Source organism: Pteropus vampyrus, unplaced genomic scaffold (genome assembly GCF_000151845.1).
Source record: "Pteropus vampyrus isolate Shadow unplaced genomic scaffold, Pvam_2.0 Scaffold45, whole genome shotgun sequence".
NCBI classification, from domain to species: Eukaryota; Metazoa; Chordata; class Mammalia; order Chiroptera; family Pteropodidae; genus Pteropus; species Pteropus vampyrus.
Window position 1 is genome coordinate 6,240,810 of NW_011888826.1, and position 20,250 is coordinate 6,261,059.

At 35.0% G+C, this 20,250-nt stretch overlaps 1 non-coding gene across 1 annotated transcript; it reads left to right on the forward strand.

Annotated features, from left to right (window-relative positions):
- Window positions 1-19,373: 19,373 nt before the first annotated feature.
- Window positions 19,374-19,492, forward strand: LOC111739023. Its single transcript, XR_002780058.1, has one exon. It is a non-coding gene; the product is annotated as a 5S ribosomal RNA (ribosomal RNA).
- Window positions 19,493-20,250: the final 758 nt, after the last annotated feature.

The following is a 20,250-nucleotide window of genomic DNA, read 5'->3' on the forward strand; positions in this document are numbered from 1 at the left end:
GGGTATACAATTCAGTAGTCGTAGAGAATTATATTGGCAAATTTGACCTCACTGAAATTTTAAATTCTATAAAGCCAAAAATATTATCAAGAAAGTGAAAATGGAAACTACAGACTGAAAGAATATACTTTAACATATATAACATAAAAATCAACATTCTTTATATAGCAAAAAATCACCTCAAATTAATTAAGCCAGTAACAATACAAAAATGCTTACAGGACACAAACACCCAAGTCACAGAATAAAATAACAAATGAATATAAAAATAGTTATCACGCATTGATAAGAAGAAAAACATAAATTAAAGGAGATCTTTCTATCCATCAAATTCGTAAATAAGTAGAATATTAACTAATACTGAGTTGGGTTTAGAAAGACCATTTGGCAAACTCAGTTACAGTTGATGGGAAGAAATACTGGCTTAGGTGAAATGGTGAAAATATTCACTAAGCTTCTCAAAACCTCACAGTATTCAGGCCAAGAAACTCAGCTCAAAAAAGATTCGGTGATTAATCCAAAGTCATGTGAATCATACATGCTATAGCCTAGGCTTGTACTTGGCTCTCTGACTTCTGTCTTTCCAAACCTCTAGACTTTCCAGACCTCTAAACTCCTACTTAGAATTTAATAAGCACTTCTAAAATTCTTCCTTTTTTTCACTAGCTGTTAAACATCGGGGATCATTTTTTTAGCAATATACTGCCATTTCACATGCTGCTTCAATTTATCTGAGAAGTTTATTAGCAATGTTTAATATTAGTTTCTTCATCTGAAAATAAAGGGCTTAAACTAAATGCTCTCTTTAAGATTCCTTACATCTCTAAAATACCATGATTCTATTATTTTATGGATATATAAAAGTACTTGGGGTGTGTGTATGTGAGTCTTCCCTATGCTCTTTTTTGTTAAGTCCAACGAGCATCTCAATTCCAACTTGTGAAACCAAAATTTAGGGACATCACTCTTAAGAGTTTTCATTATATTTCATTCTATTTAATGAAAATTCAGTTTACATTCTATATTCATAAAAATCTTTAGCTCTAGGATTCCTTATAGAAATAAGTTGTGGGACTCCATTTTATTACTGTACAATACTATAAGTTTATTATATAATGTTAAATATACATTATCCATTTTTAAAAAAATAAAAATCTGTGACTTAAAAAAATACTAAGCCAAGAATATTTCTCTTTACAATAAGATACAAGTATTCTGTAAGAGGAAGGACGTCCATTTGAAAATATTTGCACAAGATTATACTTAAAAAATAACTGATGCTAGCTGTTGAAATTTAGAACAGTACATTAAAAGATTCCTTGAACCTTTACTTTTTTATAAAATTATGAATTAGATAATTTTTCTTTCTTTTTGTACTTTGGTCCTTTGGAGTTCATGATAAATAAATCAAGCAAGCGTTGATAGACATGTTAGGTAGGATCGGTAGTTGCTCTCTTTCCTGTGCAAATAGTCTCTTAACTCATATTGTTGCCGTTCAAAATGATGCTGTCCTTGCTGGCATATTCTGTGACTGATTATGCATTAAACGTTAATATCTTTTTATGCTGTTCATCTCTTCCTGCAACTAATATTAGCTTACTAACACAAAACTTGACAAGGTAAGTATCCACGGTCCCTAAACACATACACTACATTGTTTAAAGGATCAGGAGCAGCTGTGCCAAGTTGAAAATGTGTTGATTAAGCACAGTCTCTCAGGAAGACTACTGAAATATGATATAAGTTTCTAGGGTTTGCAAACTTCTGGAATTATTATAGATCAAACATGGCAACCATCTTAGGTCTCAGCATGATAGGGTCAATCTAGTACTTGAAGGATTTATGGATTTATGTGTATTTCTTCTGTTTATTTAACTAATTGCATATCTTACTTTCAAGTATAAATTTCACAATACCAACTAGTGTCAATCTAAAATTGCCAAGGGTCCATCTGATAAGCAAAGTCTGAATGCAAAATTATTTTCCACCATGTTCCATGATAGCCACTGTACCACGTGACCTTATTCTAGTTCTCAAACTTCTGCTTGGATTTTCCTTCTTCACTTTGAGAATCTCATCCCCAAATTCCCCGTTTTGGTATTTCAGACTCTCTCTGGTTTGCAGAATACAACAGTTCCATATTTGGAGCTCAATAGTCAAAAGCAAACAAAGATTTGTCCATTCCTTTTCTTATAATAGGTTTCAATATTTGATTCATGACATTTAGGCTGAAAAGTATTTTCGAGATTTTATCACTAAATAGGCATTATTATAAAATACCTAATGTAGTAAGCTGAATAATGGCCCCCCCCCAAAGATGTCTACATCTAATAGATGTAATCCCCCAAACCTGTGAGCATGTTACCTTACATGGCACAAGAAAATTCGCAGATATGATTAAGTTAAGGATCATGAGATTGGAGACTACCCTGGATTAATGACCCTGTGGGCCCCAGATGATCACAAGTGTCCTTGTAAGAGGGAAGCAGGAGTATCAGAGTCACAGAAAGAAATACGATGATGGAAACAGAAGTTTAAAGATGTTATGCTGCTGGATTTGAAGATGGAAAAAGGGGCCATGAAAAAAGGAATGCAGACAGTTTCTAGAAGCTGAAAAGGCTGGGAAAGAGATTCTCCCTGGAACCTACAGAAGGAATCAGTGCTGCCAACACTTTAACTTTAGTCTAGCATGACTTATTTTGGACTTCTGCTCTCTAGGACTGTAAGATAACAAATTTATGTTGTTTTCCACCACTAAGTTAGTGGTAATTTATTATATAAGCAATAAGAAACTCATATACTTACTAAATATGTTTGATTAATCTTCAAAAAATTCATTAAAGCATCCAACGAGAAATACAAAATTAGCGATGGACAATTTCTGAAGACCGTTGTCACATCAACGAGAATAGGAGCCAAGGCTACAGCCTAAAACTGTGAAGATGGTTTCTCTTTTCCACAGAAATGAGTCATCTTGGTAAACACATTCTGAATTATAAGAGACTGCCCTGCTTTATGAATTGATGTCCAGGGTCTTCTGGAAGCCTACATATCATCTTTTGGGGGGAGTGCTATGAAGCAAACAGCAGCAAAAAGTCTCTGAAATTAAGTATTAGCTGTACACAGAATCAAAATAATCAATATAATACATCATAAAGTGACAAATGTGTGGTATTTAAAGTTATTTGTAGGATCAATTAATACATATACCAATATATTAACTCTAATAAGATTTCTAGCTACTTTTTTTTTCTTATTTTTTCTTCTCATTTAGAAATTCTCATTGTCCCTCAGATGTCACTAAAGCAATTCTCTAGTGGTTCCTCTGGCCCCTGAGATAATGTGATCACGGTTCCTCATCTCTAAGATGTCATAATCTACCAGGAACACAGACAAGTCATCTTTTCTAAGCCTGCAAAGAAATCACTAATTAACAAAAATGTTTAAGAATAGTATTAACTAAAGAAGTGTACATTTTAAACAATAATAACATTTTTTCAATACTAACTTGGCACTTCGGAAATATAACCTCCTTAAGAAAGTCATGGAGGATTCAGAGTAAGCTTGGGCTCAGCTGGTGAGCTGAAAAAGCTACTTCGAGATGAAGTGGAGGGCATTATAGACACAATAGAGAATGAACAATGAATGGCACAGAGGCACAGACGAGTGTAGCATGTTCAAGTAATTACAAGTCAGTACTAGCATAGTGCAAACAGGATACAAAAATCCTAAGAACTGAGGTGAGAGTTTTACAGCAGTCAGATCCAGAAGAGCTTGGTATGATATGCCATGGAGCATATACTTTGTCCTGCTGTCCCAGAGAGGAGGAATTTTCAGAAGAGAAATCAAATGGATGTATTTGAAAGAAACAGGCTACATTATTAGCAGTGTTAAAAATGGGTTGGAGGAAAGAAAACAATCACACATACGGATGCTTAGAAAAAGACCACCGCTATAGTCAAGAGGAGAAGAGATGGGATTAACATCTGCCCTAGAACTTATTCAGATTAACTGAGAGAATAAAAGGATGAGATGGAATCAATACAATACATAGGAGGTAAATATATATATATTATTGATTGCTTGTGAAGATTAAGAGAGATGTAAGAGAGATGATTCCCAGAATTACTAGTTGAACAACTAGACGGTTTGTGTTATTCACAATAAGGAAAAGAAGAGGAAAAAGCCTTGGGCTTTTAGAGAGTGCAGTGATTTGGGATAGCTACAGACATCTAGAATACTGTTGGGTATAGGAATCTAAAACTGAGATGAGAAATCTTGACTTGAGAAAAAGAGTTGAGACTCATTAGCATATATGCAGGTGGTATTTGAACGTGTGGAAGTAAATTAAATCACCTAGGAAGCATACACTGGATCACTTTAAAGAGTAAATTTGAAATAGCTACGGTGGGGAATTAGAAATGATTTTTTTTTTTTTGCAGTTACTGAAAAGATTATTCCATTGGCAAGGTTTTGTTCATCTCGCCTATATCATTCTTGCTAAAAAAAAAATAATAATAATAAACTGTCTCTTTCAGGTGATGCTAAATAAATTTGGTTGGTTCAATCTACTGATTAATTGACTAGATAAAAACTTATTTAAGCTATTCAATTGTGGCGAACTTTACACCTTTTAATTACACTGATATAAGTGGAGCAGCACTTCTCCAAAATGTTTCCTAGTCATTAAGACTTTATTTTACTGATTGCAATTTTAACACTATAAAATCATTTTCATACCTGGTACTTCTCTAATTTCCCCACATTTGTCTTGTCTTCTGCACTTCTTAATGTGACTTTCTACTGAAGTAAGGTGCTATAGATATAGATGATATATATAGATGTATGGATATAGATATAAATATAGGTATAGATAGAGATAATATAGATATATAGATATAGATTATAATATATAGTATATAGCTAGGATTTTACATATTTTACTAGTAAATTCTAAATTATTTTTATTTTTCAGTGTCATCCTTCTACAAACCTTTCCCTTACATTTAGTGATAGAGATTTGGGGCCATAAACTCTGTTGTGTTCAGTGGTTTAGAAGGTTTGCCTTAAATAAGGTCCCTCATCTTGACCTTATTTACATCAATCAGTACAGGTATTTACTCCTAAGGAAGAGGAAACATTTACTCTGATTATCTTTGAAAGCGGATATATTAGGCTTACATATTTCCCCTATAATTATGCCTTTGATTATGTTGTCTAAAATTGACAACTTTGTTTTACGATTGGAACAACCAGGTTAATTAGGGTTAATTAAGATGAGCCCTGGGAAGAATAGAAGCTAAACAAGGTAGTAGACATTTCATCTGATGCCAAATAGTAAAAATGTTTTTTTTTAATAATTCTGTAGCAAAACATTTTCTACAAACAAGAAAGCTGTACTTTACGTGGCAAAGGAGATGTTCAGTCATTTTTATTGATGTCATCTCAGAGCCACATGGCCTAATTTCTAAGTCACTTTAGCTAATTTTGTTATGCTAAATAGCTGGAGCAATTATAAATTACATAATCAGGGGACTGCCTGTGCTCACAGAAAACCCAATTTCTGACTTCCAATGGGATAGTCTCAATTTAAGAATTAGAAGTGGAAATTGAAAATATAGTTCCTATGAGTCACTCTTTGAAACTCTTAACATCTGGAATTCTATGAAAAGTCCATGTTTAAAAAAGAAAGAAAAAGACAAAGGAGGTAAAAGTATAGTCTACTCATTCCCGATTCTAAAGGACTCCTCTTTCAGACAATTTTCAAAATGTATTTTTCATTACCCTGAATAGTCAAGACATTCTTAGAGCTCTAAGGAAAATAAAGGTGTCAGGCTATTTTTTATAACTAAATTAAGAATAAACTAAATATTTTGGCTAGTTTGTCATGTGAAACTATGAACTATTTCTGAAACTTAAAGAAATAATTTGGTGTTTATACATTTTCCTCTAATCCATAATTTAAAAAACATAATATTTGATATGAAAATGATGATCTACCATGATGCTATAAAATAATTTGCAGACTTTTATCTATAAAGCACTACAAGAATGCCACCATGAAGACTCTACCACTGAGGGAAAGTAGACATAAAAGCAAGCAGTCAGGGTCAATAGTTAGAAATCATCACCATTAGTGGATGCTACTACATCCTCATAACACATATCTGCCTGTTACGTACTTACTGATTCAACAAAAGTGTATGAAGCTCCTATTCAGAACTCCACCGAAGATGTGAGATAGAAATGTAAACAGATTAATGTGATGTGCCAGGCACAATAACAAAAGTATTTAACACAATGAGAAATAATAACAATTTCATCTGAAGATTTGAGTAGAGCATGTGAGAAAAGGCGTTCTTTGAGCTAAATATTGGTGAATGTATTATGCATTTCTTCTGTGCCCACAGAGAGGGTGAAGAGACATTAGAGTCTAGACCCAAGGGTCCAAATCTAATTCTGCTTCAGAAAAACTCTGAATCTAGGGTGGGATCCAAGAATCTGTATTTTTTCCAAAGCTTCCCAGATGATATTATGTGAAGTTTATGTGCTGCTAATATAGCGAACTGGGTAGGAGGTGATATGGCCGGAAATAGCTCTGCGAATGTGTGCTGGGCCTCGTTTGTGAAGACCTTTTCTCTGAAAGAATCTAAAGTGGTTTTAATCAACCTTTAATGTGCATGTAAATCACCAGGAAATCTGGGAAAGGCAAATTTTGATTCGGTAGTTGATAAGACCTGAGATTCTGGTTTTCTAAAAAATTCCCAGGTGATACATACTGATGCTGCTGGTCTGTGGATCATACTTTACTGCTTTTGTTTGATGCATTGATAAGTAAAAAGGCACATATAAAAATTAAGAATTAAAAGGTAAAAAGATGGCAAGAACTCTCCTTTGATTTCCGAGCTGATGGATTTATGCTATGGAACGTTTGTAACTTATAATATTTCTAGTTTGGGGGGTATCTTAAATAGTCAAGAGAAAAATAAGTTGTTTTATTAACTCTACAAATTAAATACCTATCAAATAGACAATACAGTGTGATGGGAAAAAAAAAAGATTCTGAAGCCGGATTAGCTGTGTTTACACTCTACCTCCATATTTAACTAGCTATAATAGTGTAGGTAAAAAAAAAAAAAAAAATTAACCTCTTTACGCTAAATTTTTATTATAAAATGGAGGTAGAAGGAGAACTTATTTCTCTGGATTATGAGCAGGTTACTGAGTTAACAAACGAAAAGCATGTAGCACACGGCCAGGTAGGAGTCAAATGACACAGACATTGGCCACTTCTTTATTTTTGTTTTCACAGATATCAGTATAAATAAAGTCATACTGAAAGGTCAAAACAGAATTTTGCCACTTGCTGTTTTTATCGCAACCCTTCTAGATTTCTGGTAAACATGGCTTCCAAAACTTGTTCCTTTTCTTTACAACATGATGAACTTGTCTTCCACTTATTCCTCACCTATCTGTCTAGACACACCATATTTAACAATATTCCACCTTTACCAAGCTTCTTTTTTCTTCTCCCAGTTTTAGAATGCCTAGTCCTCTGTAAATCTGTGCAATTCTGCCACTCCCAAGATTCCATCAGAACTGTTCTTATCAAGATCATTGAACATTTCCTCTGGGCAATTTTTTTTTTTTCAAGTTGTTAATCACATCCTTCTAAAAATTCTACAGCCATTTCAAAGTAGCAGAAAAGAGAATTTCAAATACAGGTTATATTCACCTGTGCCATTAAAATTCTAAACAAAGTCAAAGCCTCTGTAATCTGGGGTTCAACGAATAATCTAAATTGAGGAGTAAGTATACAGATTTGCAAAGAGAAGGTCAATAAGTATTCCAGATATATCAGAGAGAATTAACAAAGCCTGGTTGTAGGATGAATCAAATGACTGCAAAGTGAAGTAAGGAAACCAGTTCGAGAGAAAAGGCACCTGAGATTGGGAAAGGAGAAGAGATAAGACTGATAGTATCATAAGGTGTGGCAACTTTGTACTACACCAGCTTGGCAAGGCTGAACTACACTTCACGGAACTTCTTTCTACAGTTTCAAGTTAGAGTTGACCAAAAGAGAAATTTGCACGAGATTAGGAAGATGGATATGAGTCAAAAGCCATGACTTCTGACAGTCATTAAGGTTAGAGATGGGGAGAGGCAGAGAAGTGCCAGCGAGCCCTACCTTTCCTCCACTCTGCATCCAGCTCTTCTCCCTACCTGTCGGTTCTGTTAACCAACAGCAAATTGGGACCCACCACCTGATATACGGGCAAAGCCTTCCATGAGATTCTCTAGCAGCCCTCCTCGTGGCTCCATTCCAGCAGGGATGCATCTGACGTCAGGAGGGCTTCTGAGGGACTTTTCTCAGGCTCCAATTCACCTTTCAGACTCTCATATGCCAGCTTATTGCACAATTATTTAGGTTTTATTTTTAAAATGAATATCTTACCTGGTGATACACGCAATAGTTCTGCTTCCCTGATTGACATTGATACCAGATTTTAGAATTAAGACTTGATCTCAAAGAAAATGGTTGAACATGACAGATTCTTGAGCAGAATGTGAGATGGTTAATGTGGTCTTTAGGGAGATGAATCTAACAATGATTTTCATCCTAATTTCATCCTGGATTGTGAGAGTTAGCAAACTGAAAGCAAAGATAGGACCAGACGGGCTATTGCAGTATTTCAAGAGGAAGATAAATTAGATCCCCAGACTAGAGACAGAAATAAAGAAATGATCATCAACTCTTCAAAGTCATTGCCACTGGTGTTCCTCTTTTCAGAGCCTTCATGATGCCATGCAATTCTGAGCACACAGTAGAAACATATCAAAAGATTACAGAGTATGAGAAAGAAAGATATCCATAAAAGATGAGTTGTACTTTTCATTTATTAATATAATTTAAACCAAAGGACAGACTTCCTGATGCCCATTGAAATGTAAATTCCATAAGGCCATGAACATTGGAGATTTGCCTTTCTACTACTGTATTTTCAATGCCTAGGAAAGTGTTTGGCACATATTGAGGTCTAAATGTATATTTATTGAATGAGTAAATTAATGACTGGTGTCAGTGGACATAACAAACCCTTATTTAAATAGATCTAAATTTAAAAAATCGTGTGTTCATTGAGTTGAATTGTTCATTTCAAAAGAAAGTTTCCAAAATCAGAGTTTACAAAATGCTTCATAACCACATAAACATCTCCAAATATTCAATCTACCAATTAAACTTAACTCAGAATTTCAGAGTGCAGCCTCCTACATAAAATAATTTGATGAAAAAGTTTATGTTTGGGGGTTTACCAAAAAAAGAAAACGTACATTTAATATGTTTCTGTCACAGGATTCTTCATTATTGTTGCTCTTTTCCCCCTGGTCAAGAAATGATATGGAGGGGTTTTTTTCCACCATTCAGGAAAATCATTTTTTGGCTATAAATATTAATGGATTTAGTAATAAATTACACACTTGAATGGCATTTTATTACTTAAAACTAAAATATTAAAAACCTTATTTGAAATGCACAGAGAAATCATGTAATTTAAATCACCTTAGACTTGGAAATGGACTGCAAACCACTGCTTAGAAAGAAGTATAATTTTTAAATACATATTTTGGTAATGAACCAACGTATTCCACAGAATCATCTAAAAAGAAAGTGGATAAGTCCTCTGGTCCAGTATATTTTCCTCAGATAAGCAAACTCCTCATTTGCTTCCTCAGGCCATTCTTTAAATTTAATAACATAAGCACTGAAGTTAGAATTGATAAAGACTAATTTTTCTAACTATTAAAAAAAATGTTTTCTTCTCTCTAAAAATGAATTTACTAACAATGTTATAAGCCAAGAGTATAATCTTCTCAAAAATAAACCCTATAGATTGGCCACATGAAATAATACATACTAGAAAGTATGTCTCCAAATCATACTTCTTCACTTGGAAAATTTGGAATTAATAATTTAAGCAATGATATTAATTTATTTCTTGACTGTATAATAGATGAATTCCTCAGGTTAATTCTATCTGATCATTTTAGAGATAGAAATAATAATTTTATTCAGGAATCAATCATTATGATTATACCTTCAATCAATATTTATCAAGACCAGAGCATAAAATACTGTCCTTGCCCTAAATAGTTTTGTCTAAAATGCCTTAATTCTAATTAGTTACAAAATTACTCACTAAACATGTGTTTGCTTTGAGATGCTTAGTGCAGTAGTAAGTTAGTTTACTTTTATGTCAGGTAAAATAGGTTTTAAATTTAGATTTTAAATCTTGCTCAGTTCACTAATCAGAGTTATTTTTATGTCACTTCCCCATTAAAAACTCTCAGTGACTCCCCACTGCACACAAAGTAAAACCTAGTTTCCTTAGCTTGACATGCAGGACCTCACTAATCTACCCAAGTTTTCTTTTTTAATCTAATTCTCCTTCTTCTTCAGGTTCCACTCTATACCCACCACACCAGAGCTGTTACTGTTCCCGAAGCTGTCTGACCTCGACACCTACAAGGTGTCTGTGCAGCATGAAGGGAACATTTGGAGTGTGCTCCTTCTTCGCCACTAACTCCTCCCATTCTTGAAGGCTAGGCCAAGCCCTCAGGTTTACAAAATTGTTCCCTTGCCTGTCTACTCACTTCACGGTTTGTACTTCTTTGCCACCCTGTCTTAGAGTTTCTTATTCGTCTGCCTTGCCTGCTAGGCTGTGAGGCTATGATGAAGAGGGATTTTGTCTTATTCATATTTACACTTATTATGTAAGTAGATAAGTGTTATTAATAGTTATGAGTTGAATTAAATTGAACTGAATTGAAATGAATTGAATTGAATACAACTGAATCAAATTGAATTGAAACTGGGAGCCAGGGTAGTGGTGGGGATGGGAATACGACATCAGACCAAGTTCTTCACTGCCGCCACAAATCAATTAGCGATTACATTCTGAGCCCCACTGAGATCTGAGATCTCCGTTAGTCACCATCAGAAGTACATAAACAGGAGAACACCCTCAAGAATCCTCATAATGCCTTAAATTATCTCATCGAAGGAAGAGAGCTAGATTTGACGAGATAATTTATATAAAGTGCCATTTAATCTTCAAAACAACATACAAATGAGGCATTACATTCGTTTCTAGAAGGGTAGAAACAATATTTTTATTTTTGACTGGACAGTTGTATAAACATGTAAATCTGAGGCCCAAAGTCATACAGCAAGTGAGTAGCTGAGTAAGAGAGCACACTCACACCTATCAGGCCCTGGGGACTATGCTCTCTCAACCATGTCAAACTGGTAAAATGTCATTCCTATTTTTATAATAAAAAATAAGAACATATAGCTGCAGAACTGAGTCATAATCCCAGAGATAACCAAGTAACATTTTTTTTTTGTTTTCAGTCTTTTTCAAAGAATAAACAACATATATGTATAAAAAATATTAGAAAAATATTATATATAGATAGTATTTTTTAATGTTAGATCACTCTATGTCACATGGTATAATAATGTTTTACTTTATACACTCAAAATTTTCCGTATTATTCTAACGTTCACCTACGATATAAGTTGTCATGCTATTATAGTCCAATAATATATTAACATACAAATCTATAAATTTTGCATTGTTAGACATTTAGGTTTTTTTACACCTTTTACCTTTATAAATAAAATTTGGTAAGCATCCTTGTGCTTAAATATTTTCGTGCATCTCTGATTGTTTATTTGGTGTTTAAATTTCAACTTTTATGGAAAAAAAGAAACAGGCACAGAGACCTTAACTGTATCTCATTTCATACTTCTCAATAGTAATAGACCTTAGACTTCAGTGCAAATCATCTAAAACAGGATTTCTCAGCCTAAAGCACTGTTAACATTTTGGACCAGATAATTCTTTGTTGTGGGTGATTTCTGTACATTGTAAGATGTTTAGCAGCATCCTTGACCTACATTCCTAGATGCCAGTAGGAACTTCCAACCATGAACTCATGACAATCAAAACTGTCTCCAGATAACACCGAATGTCCTGGGGTGGGGGTGATTGTAACACCTCTCCTCCACTGGAAGTCTAACATAATAGACTCAGTCCCATTATATCAATCTAACGCAATAGGCTCAGTCCCATTATATCAATCAACATTTACACACTACTGATTTGGGAAGAAGAAGAAAATTTGACATATAAACATATTTCATTCTCAAAAACTGGTACAGGTCCATAAAAAATGCAACAAATATTTTACATTATATATAACTACCAAAATACTCAACTTCAAGGATATATAACAAGCATTCCTGAACACCCAAACAATATCCAAAAATGTATAGAAAACAAATACAAGTTTTGTGCCGAGAAAGACAAAGCTTCATGAATAAAAGTCAGTATTGTAATAGCCTGCAATATAAGACACTTCACAGTAACCAGTTGAAAAATGAAGATAAAACCTTGAATAGAGACAGATTGATATGTAAAGAAAAAGAAGGAGTAGAGGTTAATGAATTATTTCTAAATCAATATAATGTAATAAAATTCTATCTTCTGTGAAAATGTGAAATTTGCATTTATGCCCAGTGAAATATAGATGAACAGTGATTGTGCTTATTACACCTGTCACAGAGAAAAAAAATCAGGGCACATTATCTACTAGTTACATTTCTTCAAAACTGATTAACCCTAATACATTTCTCCCTTCACTGATCTTACAGAGTTTACTGAATATAGCATGTCTTGATTAAAATTGCCCACATCTTAATTCAAGTCACCCCTTTCTCTAACTCATATATCTCCGGTCGTTTCTTTAAATTAACTGTTTAACTAATGGAAATAATGCAATCTTCGTCACGCTACACTTAGAAACTCAAACAAGCAGTCTCCAAAATGAAATTCTCAAGAAAACTAAACAGAAGCTAGTAAAATAACATTTTCACTCTTCTGTATCTATTTAGGAAAGAAATTTTTTAAGGGTACTATAGAAGTATTTGTAAAGACTCAGAGACAAATTCTACTGGTGTTCGACGGTGCTGTGTACTCGCAGTTCGCATCCAGCACACCCAAATCTCCATCTTACTTTCTCTCACTCCGGCATTTTTGAACTTCTATTATTTGATACACAACCTTTGAATGGATACTTTTGCTGTTAACTGAGTGTGGAGTTGTATTTTTCTATGTGCCTACTTAGCAATCGATTGGGTTTCTCTGACAGTTGATTTGATTTTAGCGTTAAGAAAACTAATGACACCACATTACCCATTTGTCAGTCCACGGTGTATGAAGAAAATTGACAGCTCTTACCTTTTCATTTAGGTCAGATCTACTACTATCATGGCCAAACCTGCACAACTGAAATGTTTGCGAATTCATTTTCATTAAAAATCTACAAGGTAATATAAAGAATAGAGACATGGGATCAAGGACCCATGCCACACAATGGGACCAAGGAATCTCTCGTCAGCTTAGTTCACTAGAATAGTGGGCTCTAAACACAGCATTTCTTTGTAAATGGAGGCTTTTTGATCATTAAACATAAAACATATTTGTCTCCATTAAAAGTTTGAAAAATGCTCCATCAGAATTATTTTTTGCAGCTTTCTAAAAATCTTGAGCTTTAAAACCAGTACTTATGCTTTTAATTAATGATCTCTTGGGTCTATACTTTACAATAGTTTTACAGGGTAGATTTGTTTCCTGTTTATGCACATGTAAAGTATAATATAAAAATGAAATGGTCTCCCTGTCATCTTAAGTGAGAATGGTTGACTAATTATTTGACTCCTATCTACAGTTTCTTGACTGGCACACGTATCATGAGACTCTCTATCCCATACTCACCTCAGTCCGACTCTAGCCCCATCTAGTCCCAGAGTTAGACTACTTTCTGCCATGTCTCTCTGAAAGGCAAGCATGTGGTATATTCTTCAGAGAAGGAAAAAATTAGTATATTGAAATGTGACTAAAATTGTAAATATTCTGCTTAGATGAACAAACAATGACTTGTCCATGGTATGTCTATCAAATGTCATACAATTGATTAAACATAATAAACATAAACCTTTTTTAGAAAAAAAACTACTTATAAGAAGAATGCTCACTAGGTTCACACACACGCGCACACACACACAAAACAGCTTTAAAGCATGTCAAACATTCCTATCTTTAAAGCACACTGAAAATAGTTTTAGAAGCTTCTTTAATTAATTTTAAATATAGAGTCTATATGGAAGAATGCACATTATAAAGTGATAAATGCCTGTGTCTAATATAAGAGAAATTCTACTAGAAATAAGTAAGAATAAACACAAATCTAGTTGTTTTTAAAACCTGCTGAGATTCAGTTCCTCTGCCGAAGATCCAAAAAAGTGTGAGACAGAATAAATATCCTATTTTCTTTCTTGTGCCTGGAGATTACTTTAGTTGAATAGGTGATTTCGTCTTTTTTTCTTTTTTCCTTTTTTTTTTTTGTACTTTTTGTAATTCTAGGACAATTGCCAATGATACGTTTTTCTCAACTATTCTAAGGCATCAATTCAAACTTGTTTACACAAAAATTTCCAGGAAAAATATTTAGCTAAAATATAGTCTGTCTGTCTGTGTCTGTCTGTCTCTCTCTCTCTCTCTGGTCAGTGCTCCCCATCAAAAGGCATTAAGATTTTTTTCCTGTGGCAATTAATATGAAATTGCCAACATCCATCATTTTTAATGCAAGTAATATTCAAACCCATCAGGGAAATATATGAAAGACAAATATCCAGATTGTTTAAGGTTGGTCTCAAGGTCAACCTTAACGATTCACCAGAAACATTTTCAGGCAGCTGAAACTGCTTATAATTTTTTAGTAATCTTTTAGAGCACTCTTCAGCAGATAAGTTGTATCTCTGTAATTTGAAGTGGTCAACACACGTTTGACTCTAAGAGACAGATCTGGACTGGGTTAAATGAAAGAGAACATTTTTGTGGCAAGGGAAAGCCAATGTAGACATCTCCCCCCATGGTCTTTTCCACTAGAGGGTTTGATATACCTCTTTGATTTAAGACAAGATTATCTAGAAATAAACCTTGTACTTATTTTTGTTTATGGAAGAAATAAACAGTGTGAGGTTTGAAAAATATTTCGCTTCTGAATTTTTTTTATGGAAGAGTTATCAATTGAATAAATCTAGAAGATAAATTCCAAAACTGTAGCGAATTTCTAAATTGGATATCCATCCAATTTTACAACAGACTTTGAAGATGTCAGTATGTTTCTTACATGAGATGGTGAGCCCTAAGTACAGAAGCCTTGAATATAAACTAAAATAAAATTTGAAACCAGGACAAAATATCCTCTTATAAGAAATTAGTGAAAAAATGCTGACAATTTAGCAGCATAGACCTTAGAAGAAAAATAAACGTTATTTTTTTTTTTCAGCAGATGGGGCAAAAACAAAAAGGGAACCTACGGATTAAATTTCCAAGGAAGTCAGTTAAAAAGAAAGGGCAGGTATCAACGCTGTCCTACAATTTTATAATAGTATGAGATTAAAAGGAACCACCAGGTGTTTTCATGCTTATTTTTTCCATGAAGAAAAGTTGTATCAGGTCTGGTGGGGCAGATCAGATGATCTGAGAAACCACATCCTCATTACTCAGAACCAGATTCCACCTTTCGGTATTTCAGTATTATTAGTTCTGTCCCCAATTTCTTCCCTTGAAACCACTGCGTCTGTTCTCAGTGGTCCAGTGACCACTACTGATGTTAATCAGGTCCCTCATTTTCATAACCATAGTGATGTTTAACACGAAGTAGGTCAGGCAAAAGAGGGAAAAGTTATAACTGGGGAGTGGGTCAGCATGCATTAGAAATGTTAAGTGCGCACACACACACACACACACACACACACATTCACAAACACACTAACCTTTCTGTGTTAAAAACGGCTGTTAAATTAGAGTTAAAATTAATTGTCTGATTTCTCTTTTCTGAGTTTTTAATGATACCTGCTCACTATTGGTGAACACTTAATCCCATTTCGCTATTTTTATAGTAGTTCACATACCTAGACGTAAACGTTTCCTGCCTTCCTTTTGCTTCTGCACTCAGTCCTCTCTGTGGTAGAAGTGACTTATCTGATTTGAGATTGGAAAGAGGCTGCATTCTCCTTAGACATTAAGAGTTGGGCCATAATAATTAGACATAAGTCACTCCATGGAAACAAGGACACTTCCCCTCTCCCTCTCCTGTTGCCCCCAAATATAGGATAATCTCCAATTCCTTTTCCATTTGTAAGGAAGGCCAAGTGAGTTAGAGCTTCTTCACTCTGAACTCAGACTGTGACTTGTTAATTCAGAGTGCAGTAAAGAGGCTCTCCTTTGTGTAATCTAGTTTTACCAATGGGTCAGTTATCCACAGCCACAGAACAAATCACCTCCAAAAAACACAATCACCATTTCTAATCTTTCACAGTTTCTGTGAGTTAGAAAGTCTGACAGAGCACAGTGAGGTCAGCTCACCTCTGCTCCATGATGTCTGAGGCCTTAGCTAGAACTTGAAGATTGTAGCTTTAATCAACCAAAAGCTCGTTCACTCATGTGTCTTGCAGTTGATATGGGCTGAGACTATAGTTGGGCTGTTGACTGAAGCACCTACACATGGCTTTTCATGTGACCTAGGCTTTCTTGTAACATGGTAGCTGGCAAGTGTCCCAAGACAGAGATAAAGAGACACAGACAGAGACACAGAGAGACAGAAAGACAAAGAGGCAGAGATGGGGAAAGGCGGCTATATCCTTTTACGACCTAGCCTCCGAAGGCACACAGCATCACTCCCACTATACACTGTCGGTCAAAGAGTAACAAGAGGAGGGGACACAGACTGGCTTCCAGTGGGAAGAGTGTCGGCCACATTATAATAACAGCATGTGTGATGAAACATGTATTGGATGCAACATCTTTGAAAAACACAATCTGCCACCACTAGCAATAGAATGATACTGTATGTTCGACCTCAGTTGAATTATTAGGCTCTCTTAATCTCCAACTATTTTCAATAATTATTTTAGTTTCATGAGCATGAATTTTCTCCATATACAAAGCAATATGCTAGGTAATATTACAAGAATATTTTTATACTAAGATATAGACTCTGCCTTCACAGACTTGATTATTTTTAATGTCTCACATTTCCATAGTGTTTTACCTTTTCAAAACGTATGCTATTAACTATCTTACTTTATCCCTTAGAGATTTTTATGATTGATTATATCTAATTTGTATATGAGTACATTGAAACTAGGGAGTGTTCGGGGACTTACCCAAAGTCATACAAGTAACATATAATGGAAACAATATTCACATTACAGAGAATACTTTCTATTATTTCTTTATTGTCTAGTGAGGTGCTTTTCTATCTGTTTTTATTCTCTCCCGCTAGACTTTAGAAGTTTAATTTAATCCAAAAAGAAGTAATTTTATTACATAAAAATACTAGTTCGAAGAAAATTATTATAATCTTGTGTTTAGTACTCCTCAATACACTCCCTACTCCCCACATCAAAAAAGGAAGAAGACTAATTGAGATAACTACAGGTAGAAACTGCCAAGGCAGAGATGGCCAATAAGGAGAACCAAGTCAGAGAGCCACTGGGCTTTTCTCTGTCTTTGGTTGGAACTGACTACGTACAAGTCAAAGTAGTGGCTATTTCCACTGCCCTTTGTGCTTTGTGGACACACCTTGAAGGAGTAAAGCTTATATTTCACTAATGTAAATTTTAAGAATGCTTGATGTCTGCACAAAGGCAAAAATAAAACTCAACACAGTAACATCAGTGAAAAGACATCTAATATTTGTCTGAAGTTTGTATTCATTTTCTAGGATTACCATAACAAAATACCACAGACTGGGTGGCTTAAACAACACAGATATATTGTCTCGCAGGTCTAGAGGCTAGAGTCTAAGGTGTCAGCAGGGTTGGTTCCTTCTGAGGCCGCTCTATTTGGCTTATTAATAGCCACCTTCTTGCTGTGTCTTCATGTGAACTTCCCTCTGTGTGTGTCTCTTTCTCTTCATGTGGTGCTCTTTTCATAAGGACACCAGTCACACCGCATCAGGGCCCATCCTAATGACCTCATCTTAACTAATTATATCTGCAATGACCCTACTGTCAAATAAAGTCACATTCCGAGGTATTGGATTTGGGCTCCAAAATATAAATTTGGGGGGAGGGTACACAATTCAAGTCAAAACAGAATTCCATCATCTCTATCGCATAAAAATAAATAGAAAGGCCTTGCTAGTAACATTTAAGACAGGCGGCCATTCAGTGGTACGCCGATCGGGATGAAGTCACATTTCACCGCACAGAGCAGAGCTCTATGGTGAAACAAAAGACACAAGTAGGGCCCTGGGAACCCATCGCTGCTCGCGGGTGGGCTGAGTTATTGTAGAGGAAAATGGTATTTATATTTTCATTCTGGGGCCAGAGCCAACACAGAAGCATTTTTCTATTACTTTTTAGCTCATCTATCTACCACAGTCTATTTACCTGGGTTGTCTCTATAATACCCTTTATGTCTGGGTTGCTATGAATGATTCCAATAGAGAAAAAGACAGAATCTACTCAGAAAGCTAGTTTCATAATGGTCTTGCTGCCCGATGTGCAAGTAGAACCCAAGGATTTATGAATAAGGCACTTTTGGGTGCCTTGCCAAATATATTCAAAGCACCGAGAGAAAGGAAAATAAATTTTGATTCAAGACTAATCACAAGACAATGAATTTAATAACAATTCAGATTTGACTTTAAAATGTTAAAATTGATCTAGATCATATCTATTTTCAGTACCTTTATCATTTCATTATGTCTCTTCTTATTAAAAATATAGAAAGGAAATAAGCTTCCTACTACATCTTTCTTTTAGTTTTTGCAAAGTCATTTAAGTAGGGACATAAGTGCCTAAACACATTAAATTTTAACAGCAACTTGGTAAATCCCACTTTAAAATAGTTTTTTATGAAAAAATTTAAAACATATGAAAAATAGAATAAGATAATTTATTTTATACTTATAACGATATTCAATAATTATCGAGAATTTGCCACACTAACTTCACCTATTGCTCTCTGCCTCTCTCTTCCCCATCTCTGTCTCTTACCCTTTCTCCCCACTTTCTCTTTCCCCAAGTTATTCCTTGGAGACCCAGGCATCATTTTACCCCGACATACTTCTACGTAGATCTCTAAAAATGACAAACATTTTCTCACGATGCTCAGTGCTGTTACCAAACCGAACAGAATTCGACACTCCTTAACGCCACCTCAGACCTCATATACAAATTTCCCAGATTTTCTCCAAGAATGTTAAAGTTGCTTTGTTTAAATAAGGATCTGGTCTACAGCCATGCCACCCTGAACAATCCCGATCCCATCTGATCTCAGAAGTTAAGCAGGGTCAGGTCTGGTTAGTACTTGGATGGGAGACCACCTAGGAAGACCAGGTGCTGTAGGCATAAAAAATTAAAAAATAAGGGATTGTAAACTGACAAGGTCCTTGCAATCTGTGAGGTCAACCAAGGGTTGCCTCGCCTAAACAAAAAAAGATCAGGATCTGAATAAGGTGCTTGCATCGTCGCTACTAGTTGCAATCATTAAAGTGTTTTGAAAACTGAATTAAAGGTTTTAAGCAATGAGCTCATAAGACTTATATGAGGCTTTTCCTTATGTACCCCACTTAGAGAACTTTGCCACCCAGCACTGTCTTGACTTTGTTCCAGCACACGCGCTGACCCCAAGTCAGGCCTCAAGTGGCTCAACTGAGAAAATCTCACGCACCAGGGAAGGGAAGAGAGAGAGAAATCACAGCAGGACAGGAGAAGGGAAGGGATATTCTGGGGCAGGATTTGTGAAATTTTACTTTTGGGAGAAGAATTAAAATTTTTCAGAAGCAAGTAGGCAAAGAAGAAATATTGACGACCATACCCCTACTATACCTATGAAGATACTATTTCTGGACTCTAAATTCAATTTGTAGCATTTATCTCTTACACAGAGTCCGTTGTAGGAAATTATTTTACTTCTGTGCTTCTGAAGTGTGTGGTGCTTATCGTACTAGAACACGTAGAGGTTTATGCACTGAAGGCCAAGGAAAGAAACTCTCCTGTCTACTAAGTAAATCCACATGGGCATGAACACTAATATAATTATAATCACAAAACACAGATGTATTTTGGCAAGCAGCTTCCAAGATGGTCTCTCCCTGGTGTAAACA